The sequence below is a fragment of the Zonotrichia albicollis genome, chromosome 2 (genome assembly GCF_047830755.1).
Source record: "Zonotrichia albicollis isolate bZonAlb1 chromosome 2, bZonAlb1.hap1, whole genome shotgun sequence".
NCBI classification, from domain to species: domain Eukaryota; kingdom Metazoa; phylum Chordata; class Aves; order Passeriformes; family Passerellidae; genus Zonotrichia; species Zonotrichia albicollis.
The window spans coordinates 78,712,824-78,722,449 of NC_133820.1; positions in this window are offsets into that span (position 1 = coordinate 78,712,824).

A 9,626-nucleotide genomic window follows, 5' to 3' on the forward strand; every position below is an offset into this window, starting at 1 on the left:
TGATATTCAGAGTACTGTTAAGAGGGAAATCAAGTCCATTCATTTAAAATATTATGTAGTGTTTCATACAAAGTAGGTTGTATCAGGCCTTGGTGCCAGAATTTCAAGTCTCTGTTTTTAGATATAACAGTGAAAGCATGTTTATATTTTAATAAAATACGATTTTTGTTGCCCCAATGCCCTGTAGGATGTGCAATATGAATATTAAATCATGAAAATTACTACATTTTTAATAACTTCGCAAAACAGAGAAAATAATAGAAAAATCTTTCATGTTTGTCATAAGCATGCCATTAACTCTACTTCATTTAACAGAAATACATGTTAGTTTCAACTGTGTTAAAAACATTTATCTAATCAGAAGGTTTTAATATTTTCTGTTCTAATCTAATAACTAATGCAATCATTATCCCAGCAACCACTGCATATCCTCTGATAGAGTAAATCTTATTAAAGGTGGACAGGTTATACTAAGTCTCATCTGTCACTTCCCTGAATATTTGATTGTTTTTTAAACAGAGTATTAAAGACACTTGCATATCTGTATATTAAGCCCAGAAATGCAGTTGTTCAACTGATGTTAAAAGTCTAAAATTCCATAAAAGAAGATGAGATATTTTCATTAGGTAAGGGTTTTTTGTCAATAAACATTGGTAACAAAGGGGAAACCAGTTCTTTCTCTAATTCCATACTTTAAGATAAAACTGAAGGATTAAAGTAAGAACAATAAGCATGTTATCATACTATTATTGTGAAGTGTATCTGAGTTATGCTAAACTATAAGAAATAAATGACAGAAAAAATAATCTACTTAGTTGGAATAAGTGTGATACAATACTTTGTATAAAAATAAAAAAACATTCAGAATAGAAATCCCCAAATTATTATTATGCTAAATATTTAATAGATATCACTTGAAAAATGAAAGCTATTCACTAAATAAACCAAAATATACAAAGAAAAACAAAGGAGGTTAACATTGCATGCAAGTCCTAATTTTATTTATTTAATCTTATCTCAGGCACCTATAATATTCAAATGTTACACAATTACCACAGTACAAAGCTCTGAAAATAAATTCAAAAAGCTGATATCTAGCCAAGACAGCATCAATCAAACCTCCTATCAAAAGAAATCAATTGCTCAGAGGTACAAAGAATAGGAAAAAAGAGAATAGCAGGAATGAATTACACAGTGGGGAGGGCAAAGAGTGGTCAAGAATAAGCCATCCCAAATCACAATGACTTTTGCAGTATTGTAGGGGTTCACAGTACTTTAAATACCAAACCCTCTGTAACTCTGTAGCAGCAGATTTCAAGCATAAATACTGCCATGTCTGCAAGAACAGTGACAGAAGGGGACAGGATCCCCAAAAATGTTAAGCACAGATAAACACCCCCCCCCCCCCATGCAGTAAATGCTAGCACATTCTGTTTAGTTTATTTACCTTTTAAGAACTAGACTATAAGCATGGAATGAGGTCAGAAAAGGATTTTTTTTTAAGCATGACACATATAATACATAACCCAGATAATCTTCTCACAGACATTTGAGAATTGACCATAAAGTGAATAAGCCTTGCAGCACAGCAGAAGTGAACAGCTCATTGGTCTCCAGAAGTACAATGAGAGGCAGGTTCTCCATCAGCTGCAGATTCCAGGTCAAGGAGTTCTGTTCAGGGTCAAACTGTGACAAGGTTAAATTTGGCAAAGGACAGACATCATAGTTCTTACCTTTAGCAATGTCTCTAGAACAGAAATTGTAACATCTTATTAGGCATCTGAGATACTTTCCTGTTTTAAAGAGGCATGCCCAGAACAGCTAAAATTGGCTTAGTGAGTAAGACCAGTGGCACAGGTTAGCTAAAGTCCCATGCCTTCTTTAAGTTGATATGCCTCCCTGGGACTTTGGAAAGGCACTTTGCCACCTAAGAATCCACACCACAAAAATAATTTTTGAAGGAAAGCCCCTCCACACTTTTCTTCCCCAAAGAATTTAATAACATTTTCACTTCCAATTGAAAGAAAAAGATATCACTGTGTAGCCACAAACATAGCAATCTTGTCAAACCTATTACTCACAGTAAAGCACTGCAGCCAATTTGGGTGTATCTATACCAGCAAATAAAAAAGGACCAGGAATCAGTCTCTGGTCTGGCTTGTTGCCACAAGGCCATCTGACTGACAGATTTTATACTCCTTAGGACTCGCCTCCTATAGAGAGATTTACCCTGCAGTCAGCATAAGAAGCGTATCAACTAAGAGTTAAGCAGTGTGGACAGAAAGGATTCAGTACTGAAGTCTGCTCTGCTGTTGTCTTTTATTTAGAGAATTCTCCCCCCCGCTCCAGTGCTCTGGGGAAGGAGTATTGTTTTCTCTCCCTAAGAAATTATGCAAGAAAAAAGCAACATTTGTAAAAAAGGATTACAGAATATATTACACTGGTTGACAGAAATTGGGAAAAAATATGCTTTTGGGACACACACTTTTTTGCATTTCTGTCATAGAAGCTTCAGTCTTGAAAGCTAAATACATGTTGGAAGAAATTACTCTTGTTTTAACCTGTTTATAAGATATGCCTTTCTATGACAAGGTGAATTTGAGATTTGTTGGGCCAGAAAGAAGAACAAGCTGGAGTTAGGACTTTCTAGTCTGGTGACTAGTGATCACTAGGCTGCTTAGTGATTCCAGGTTCTGTTCCCCAAAAATATCCGAAATTTTGGAATATAAGCCTATGATAATTGAAGGCAAACCTCAGCAATGTGATTGCAAGGAAGAACAAGAAACACAGGACTCTCCTTCTAAAGTAGGTGCCCTAAACATTCACATTCAGTGGAGGTGTTCATAAACTGCTACTGTCTTAGTGACTCAAACCTTCTTCCAGGAGGATTGGATGGAACAGGGGCTGCCTGTGTGGATGTTCTAGCCAGTAGACATGAAAAAAAACCAAAAAACAAAAACCAAAAAAAAACCAACCCAAAACCCAAAAAACCAAACCAAAACTAAAAACCCAAGAAACACCAAAAAATCCCACATTATTATTATAACAGACAGGGAGAAAGACAAAAATTTCCATTGTATTTTATAGGCAACTTGATAGTGCTGGAATGAAATCAGTAAGAAAAGCCACTGCGTGAAGCCCCATGAAGCCTAAATTGAGAAAGGCTCGGTTTCCAAAATGAAAAAGAGTATTAGGCAAGAACTATGGCATCTTAGTGTGCCTCCTGCTGTTCTTGGAAAGTGACAAATCAAGGTGCCCAGTGAGCAACAAATATTTCCAAGGATGCTGTTTTGATCTAATTTCTTTCTGAGTCTCAGATTAGGTGCCTAAATCTATTCTTGGAAGCAGTACTTCTCTAAAGGTGTAGTCACCCAGGGTGAAACATGTCCATGCATTTGCAGTAGCACACAGATATTTGCATTCTTCTTTAATCTCTGTTATCAGCTTAGACAAAATCATTGAGCAAATCACATTAATGTTGTCCCCTGTCATTACCTAGTTTAGGTGTTATGACTACACATCATCACTGAGGGGACAGAAAAAAGTGAAGATTTGGCAGGCTGGGATGGTAGTCAGGCTTTCTTTAATTTAGATGCTAGTCACTGTGACTGAGTAACCTGAATAATGTCTAGCTTAATTCATCATTTACAAAATAGGAAGTTGATGCCAAGCTCTGCAAAGAGGGGTAAAGATATATATGATGTTGAAGCAGACAAAAAAACCCCTAAATTAATGTCAAATACTATTACAATTTCATGAATGGCAGCTAGGTACTGACCATCACCCGCCGGTTTCTTGTAACCTTTTCTTCACCAGTCCAGAGGACCACAGTTTCTGATGAATTTCATCTAGCTTTTGATCCTATTTTGAATCAAGTTTCAGGCTCTGAATCAGAAACCTAAAAATTATACCAGGACAAACATCTTTCTATGATGACATTCCTCTGGCAGATGACACATTTTCCTCATCAGGGAAAAATTAAATTAATGCAGTAGGAAAGTGTTGTCCATCTTAGCAGTGAGATATTGAGTTTAGTCATGAGGATGCCAGGCCAGCTGTGTCAGTGCTAAAGAGACAAAGAGGTGTGAAAAAGTGTGTGATCTTTGTGTACTCAAGCAAGTTGAACTCTAGACCCTGAATTTCTAATTAACTCTTAAAAGTTTGTTGCCATTTTTACTTTGATGTCCTGTCTAAATGCAGCATCACACAAGCCAAGAAATAAATACTGAAGACCTTTAAATGATGGCAAAACAGTAAAAGGAAAAAACCTCACAACAACCATGGAAGTCAAAACTTTGTTGTATCTCTTTCTTGGAACTGATCTGAATAAGTACAATGCTAAAACAGTATCTTCAACAACGCTATGCATGTGAAAACTGCTTAGATTGCAGTAAGACATGGCCACAGTTGTAGAAACGCTGCTCTAACCATCCCCAAATTTAATGTAGAGAGTAGTACCATATTCCTGGCAAATTCCTGAATAAGGTGGGACTGAGGTGAGTACGTATGTTAATGCTCAACAGATCCTCCTTATAGATAATCTCTACTGGTACTTCCCTTAATATGACCTTATTACTGATTTTATGACCTTCTGAGTAATGCAAGTGTGCTATGCAAAGATACATTATAGGCTTAAAATCATGCTGTACTTTTGCTAGAGGATTTTCATTTTGTTCAGCAGAAAACACAATCTTGAATCCTGAAAAGGGCGTGTTACATGATTCTACATTGTACCGCAAGATTGTACCACTTGTAAAATGGGATAATTTTATTTTGCCCTTCTGGTAAATGGCTTTGGGGCTTACAGAAGAAACAGGGGCATTTATTTTAACTGTTGGATGTTAGTCTCTGCATGAAGTCATAGTAATTATATCTTTTACCATGCTTCTATTTAAGCACACAATATATATGTATATAAATAAAATGGAATGTAAATTTGGCCTTTAGGTCTAGGCTCTGGCATGTTGTATTACTTACTTTATGTCAGTCCTGTGTAATATGATACAGATCTGCATTCTGGTATCACTAGTTTGGTCAGAACCAGTGTTTGTTTTACCACCTTACAAAAGCAATAACTCTTACAGCTGTCCAGATAGATACAAATCTCACCTGAAACATTCAGAATGAATCCTAAGGTGGTTTGCTGGCAGCCAGAGGGGAAACTGTAGTGCTCTTGCTCCTTTCTTCTACTGTGGCCTGAACACTGAGAAAAACAATATTTATAATCGAGTGAGTTTCCAAATTGCCTAACTTTTCAGATGTGTGTTTTTTATATGTTAAATATGGTTCAGAAGATTAAAGTCTTCATTTTAGGCAAAGAAAGGAAATAATGTTTCCTGTCCCATTTGCCAAGCTAAGTGAACAACTGTTCCAGCACAATTAGAATTGTTAATTGATTTGAAAACATAGGGCTTTGAAGGTGGAAAACTGCTGACATTATTTCAATGGGGAAATGCACTCCTGAGAGAGAGCACTGCAGTACAATTTCTCTCCTTGTTTTGTTGAATATACATCTATAAAAACACTGTGAATCATGCAGTAAAAACTGCTGTGCTGATATCATAAATCTCTGATAATAAAAATTTCATTGTTGAAACAATAAAATAGACTTTTATTATAACACAGAGTATCCACCTAAACATTGTCCTTTTAGCTTCTTTGAGTTAAATGTATGCACAGTTTTACAGTCTATAAACAGATCTGGAATAAAAGTTAATAAATGTCAAAATTTGCATTTCAAAAAATTCTTGCTGCATTTTAGGGAAGATCAATCTATGAACCTTTCAACATTATGTCAAATGAAATGCTAATTGTACCTTTAGGAATTTCAGAGACAGTGACAAGAAACTAAATGCTCTGTTCCTTTGCATCAGCAAGTCGAGGATAATTGTATATCTACTCTTGTGAACTTCTAAGAAAAAAAGAGAAATGCTAAGGTAAAAGGATTTTCTATTCTTTAACTCAGGAGGGTAAACTCCTTCAGCCATCCTTCATCAATCTACCTTCAAATAAATTGTGTTAACATGTTGACAATGGACAAATCACACAGAGCTACATTTATTCATTTTATAATAGGTTTGTCAAATGAACTTCAACTAGAGATTTAAGAGTGAGAAACATTTCCATCCAGGAACAACTGACTTCTCCTATCCAAGTTTCTAGAACAGTTCTCAGAATAAATTTCTTTTTGTGGGAACAACTATGTTTCTCATTCCTCCTCAAATATTAGTAAAGAACTATTTCTTCTAAGGGTAAAACCACTAAATACATAAAGGAGACACATAAGAGGTTTTTTATATCCACTCTAGACAAATGTGTAATGCATCCCTTGTTTTGTTTAGGAATCAATCTTAGCAGTTTATCTCTAAGCAGTACAAATTTTACGCCATAGTGTTAAGTGCAAGAACACACTCTACAACAAGGAAAATTAGCTGCAAAGTAGCACCTTTTTCAGGTTTGCAATGTTTTCCTTGGTATTATCCTATCCTTGCTAGATTGAATATATTTCCTACAGTTACACAGAGACTGCTGAAATGCTTACTTACTGTGTGAAAATTGAGAGACAGAATAAACCTGGGGAAATGTTTATGCTCACGTTAACCTATTCAGTCAGCTTTATCCTGCTCAGGCCTGGACTAGGCCTCTTCTCACTCTTTAAATGCTTTTACAGCAAACAATTTGTGGTTTCTAAAACACAGACCAGCCTCATCATGCCTTTCTATCTTATGGTCTATAGGCCCACATTTGTGCATTTCAGGTTGTTCACTGTAAAAACATTCCAGACTATATTTCAGTTAGGAGTTACATAACTCAGATGTACTTCAGAACCAGAATTCATATTGGAGAATATACTTCTATTTGTGTTGCTGCTATATATCTGAAAAGGAAGCTTCAGATCCTATAGTCAGGTATTAGATCCAAATCCTGTTTTCACTTAAGTCAAAGACAATTTTCTCTTAGGTGTGAGTAGGAATTATGTGGAATTCTTTTTATTTGTAGATCCACAAGAATACATAATGACTGACATATTTTAAATTTACCCCAAATAAATATTAAATTATATACTCAGAAAGGATATATTTGAGAAATTTCAGCCCTGTGTATCTCTCACTTCTACCACACAAGCTACTCAATGGTTCCAATTTGATACCTGTTAATTTTCTTTCAAAGAAGCCAAATTCTATGCCATCTCCATGCCATATAATAGCTAGATGGGTGGTAGACATGGACCTTTCCTACCTAGCACTTTTTTTTTTATACCAACTATTTTGAAATGCATGATTCCTGATCCTGTTTTCTAAAAAATTCAGTTCATAGTCACCATATATTGGAACAAGAAGCAGTAGATATTAGAAGTAAAAGAATATAAGAAAGATATATTTTAAAAGCGGCATAATCTGCATAATTTATTACATATTCCATGCAATAGATAACTATCCCACGTAGCAAACAGCACTGTGCTACAGCTCTTTGGAATAAGTGTATTTCAGCATGAGTCAAACTTTTAACTGTAATTTCCAATAAAATTGAAGACAATTCACTGGGGCTCTTTTTTCACCAGTATATCTTTTACAACTATAAAGATTGCAATAAGGTGGGTACCTTTTCTTTTATGTAGGTAGGAAGTGAAATGAAAATAAAGAACAGATAGGAAACAGATAGAACTTTCTTAACCACAATGTTAATCTCTCTTTTTTTTTTTTTTTAAGAGTCAAAACTGCAGGCTAATAAAGACCATTTAAAATAAAAGGGACCATTACTCCTCAGTTTTATATGAGCTTACATGCTTTCATTGTGCAAAGTGTGTTATTAATTTAACATGCCAGATTCATAGGTTTCTACAATATCAGGTTTGATGTATTCATTATCGGCACTCAGTACATTAATTCACGCTGAAGTCCGGTAAATCAAAATTATACCATCTGGCTTCCTGTTCTTAATGATGAATTTGATGTAGGGGTGATTAAGATTGTTAGGCTTTTGAATTTTAATGTAAAAATTAGGGGATTAAAAAGGCATTTAGAAATGACCAATAGTTAGAATAAACTTACTGACAGGATCTAATTTGTGTACTTGCTAGTAAAGCTCCATTTTAATTAGCAGCCACAGTCTTTCAGCACAAGCTCAAAGAGACAGAAGTTTAGTGATTAAGAAGATGAAGCTGTTAAATTGATAAATTGACCTTGAAATACTTGTAACTGTGGGGGATGGCCTAGTAGTTGTATGGTTGGTATGTTGTGCTACCACATGGGGGAAAGGGTTCCACGACTGACCCTGTAATTCTGCCTTTTTAGATGACTGACCATCTGGGGATGGGACAAATCACAGAGGTGACCCCCTCAATGTCTAAATTCAATTGCTCAATTTGTAAGCAAACAAATTCCATTATTATTCAGCACTTGCTGGCAGATAGCCTGAAATACCCCCTCAGTTCTTCAACATCTTACTCACTACCTTTGCCAGAGAGAGGTGCTAAAACAAGGTGGAAAAGATAATGGGGTTGAAACGACATCATAAGGTGAATGATGACCTGTCAGCTTCCATCGAGAGCAGAACAGTCAGGGACAAATTTGGCTCTCACTTGTCAAATGTTCTTGACAGTGTCCAAGCAGTCAAATCTTTGACAAGACAATTCCATTGTATCTATGATATTTTATTAATCTAAAACAAAGACATTGCACACTGTTGCAGCAAAATTGCTAGAAATCTTTAACAAGGCAGATAAAATATGTAAGAGCTATAGCATGCAAGGGGAAGATAGCTCTGCTTAGGGTGTTTGAGCTTATTAGATCTGCATGACATCGTGTGGAATCATATTAGGGTCAACAAGCTAAGGCTACCAAAATTCATACACATAGCATAATTGAAATAATAATAATAAAAGCTATTGCTCCCACACTTTGGCAAAGTTCCAGTTATTTGTACCATCTCAGAGAAATGTGATAATATGTTAGATCTCACCTTTCCATTAAAATTCCTAAAGGTAGTCACTAATATGGGTACACTGTGGCAGGTATAACTTACAAGAGAAAACGAGTACATTTGTACATATCAACAGTTTGAAGAATTCTTATTCCTTGGCAAGTCACAGAATATTTTAAGTCTTATATTTTAGAGGAAATCGAATCTTGACTAACCACTGCAATTTATGTCATTTAAAATAAGATATATTTGAATAAGTATATTTTTCATGCCCTAAAAAGACTGATGTCTTCTTTTATAAGCTCATCCTGTGACACACTTGAGTAGGTAGGTATATTGATTTTTTTCTTTTTCTGATGGCAATGAAGTGTAAATGGAAAATATCAGACTTGGCAATCACTTAAACCATGTGAAAATTTCAGAGTGAAGGCTATTAGAGTCACTTTGTGATCTCCCTAGATGACCAAGGAAAAAAACATTTCTACATTTCTTCAGATCCTTTGTGTGACAGCTAAGGAGAATAACATTTTTTCTAATATGCCAGTTTTAGTCTCTAGTTGAGAATAACCTCAGTGCTTTCTTATGTCACTAGCTGAGAGAAGATGAAAGACCCAGCCTTGTGTAAATGGCTTTGTCTAACCATCAGTCTTTAGCTCTGCATGGCAGCTGTACTATTGACATTAGCTTGTGCACTGGGTGAAATT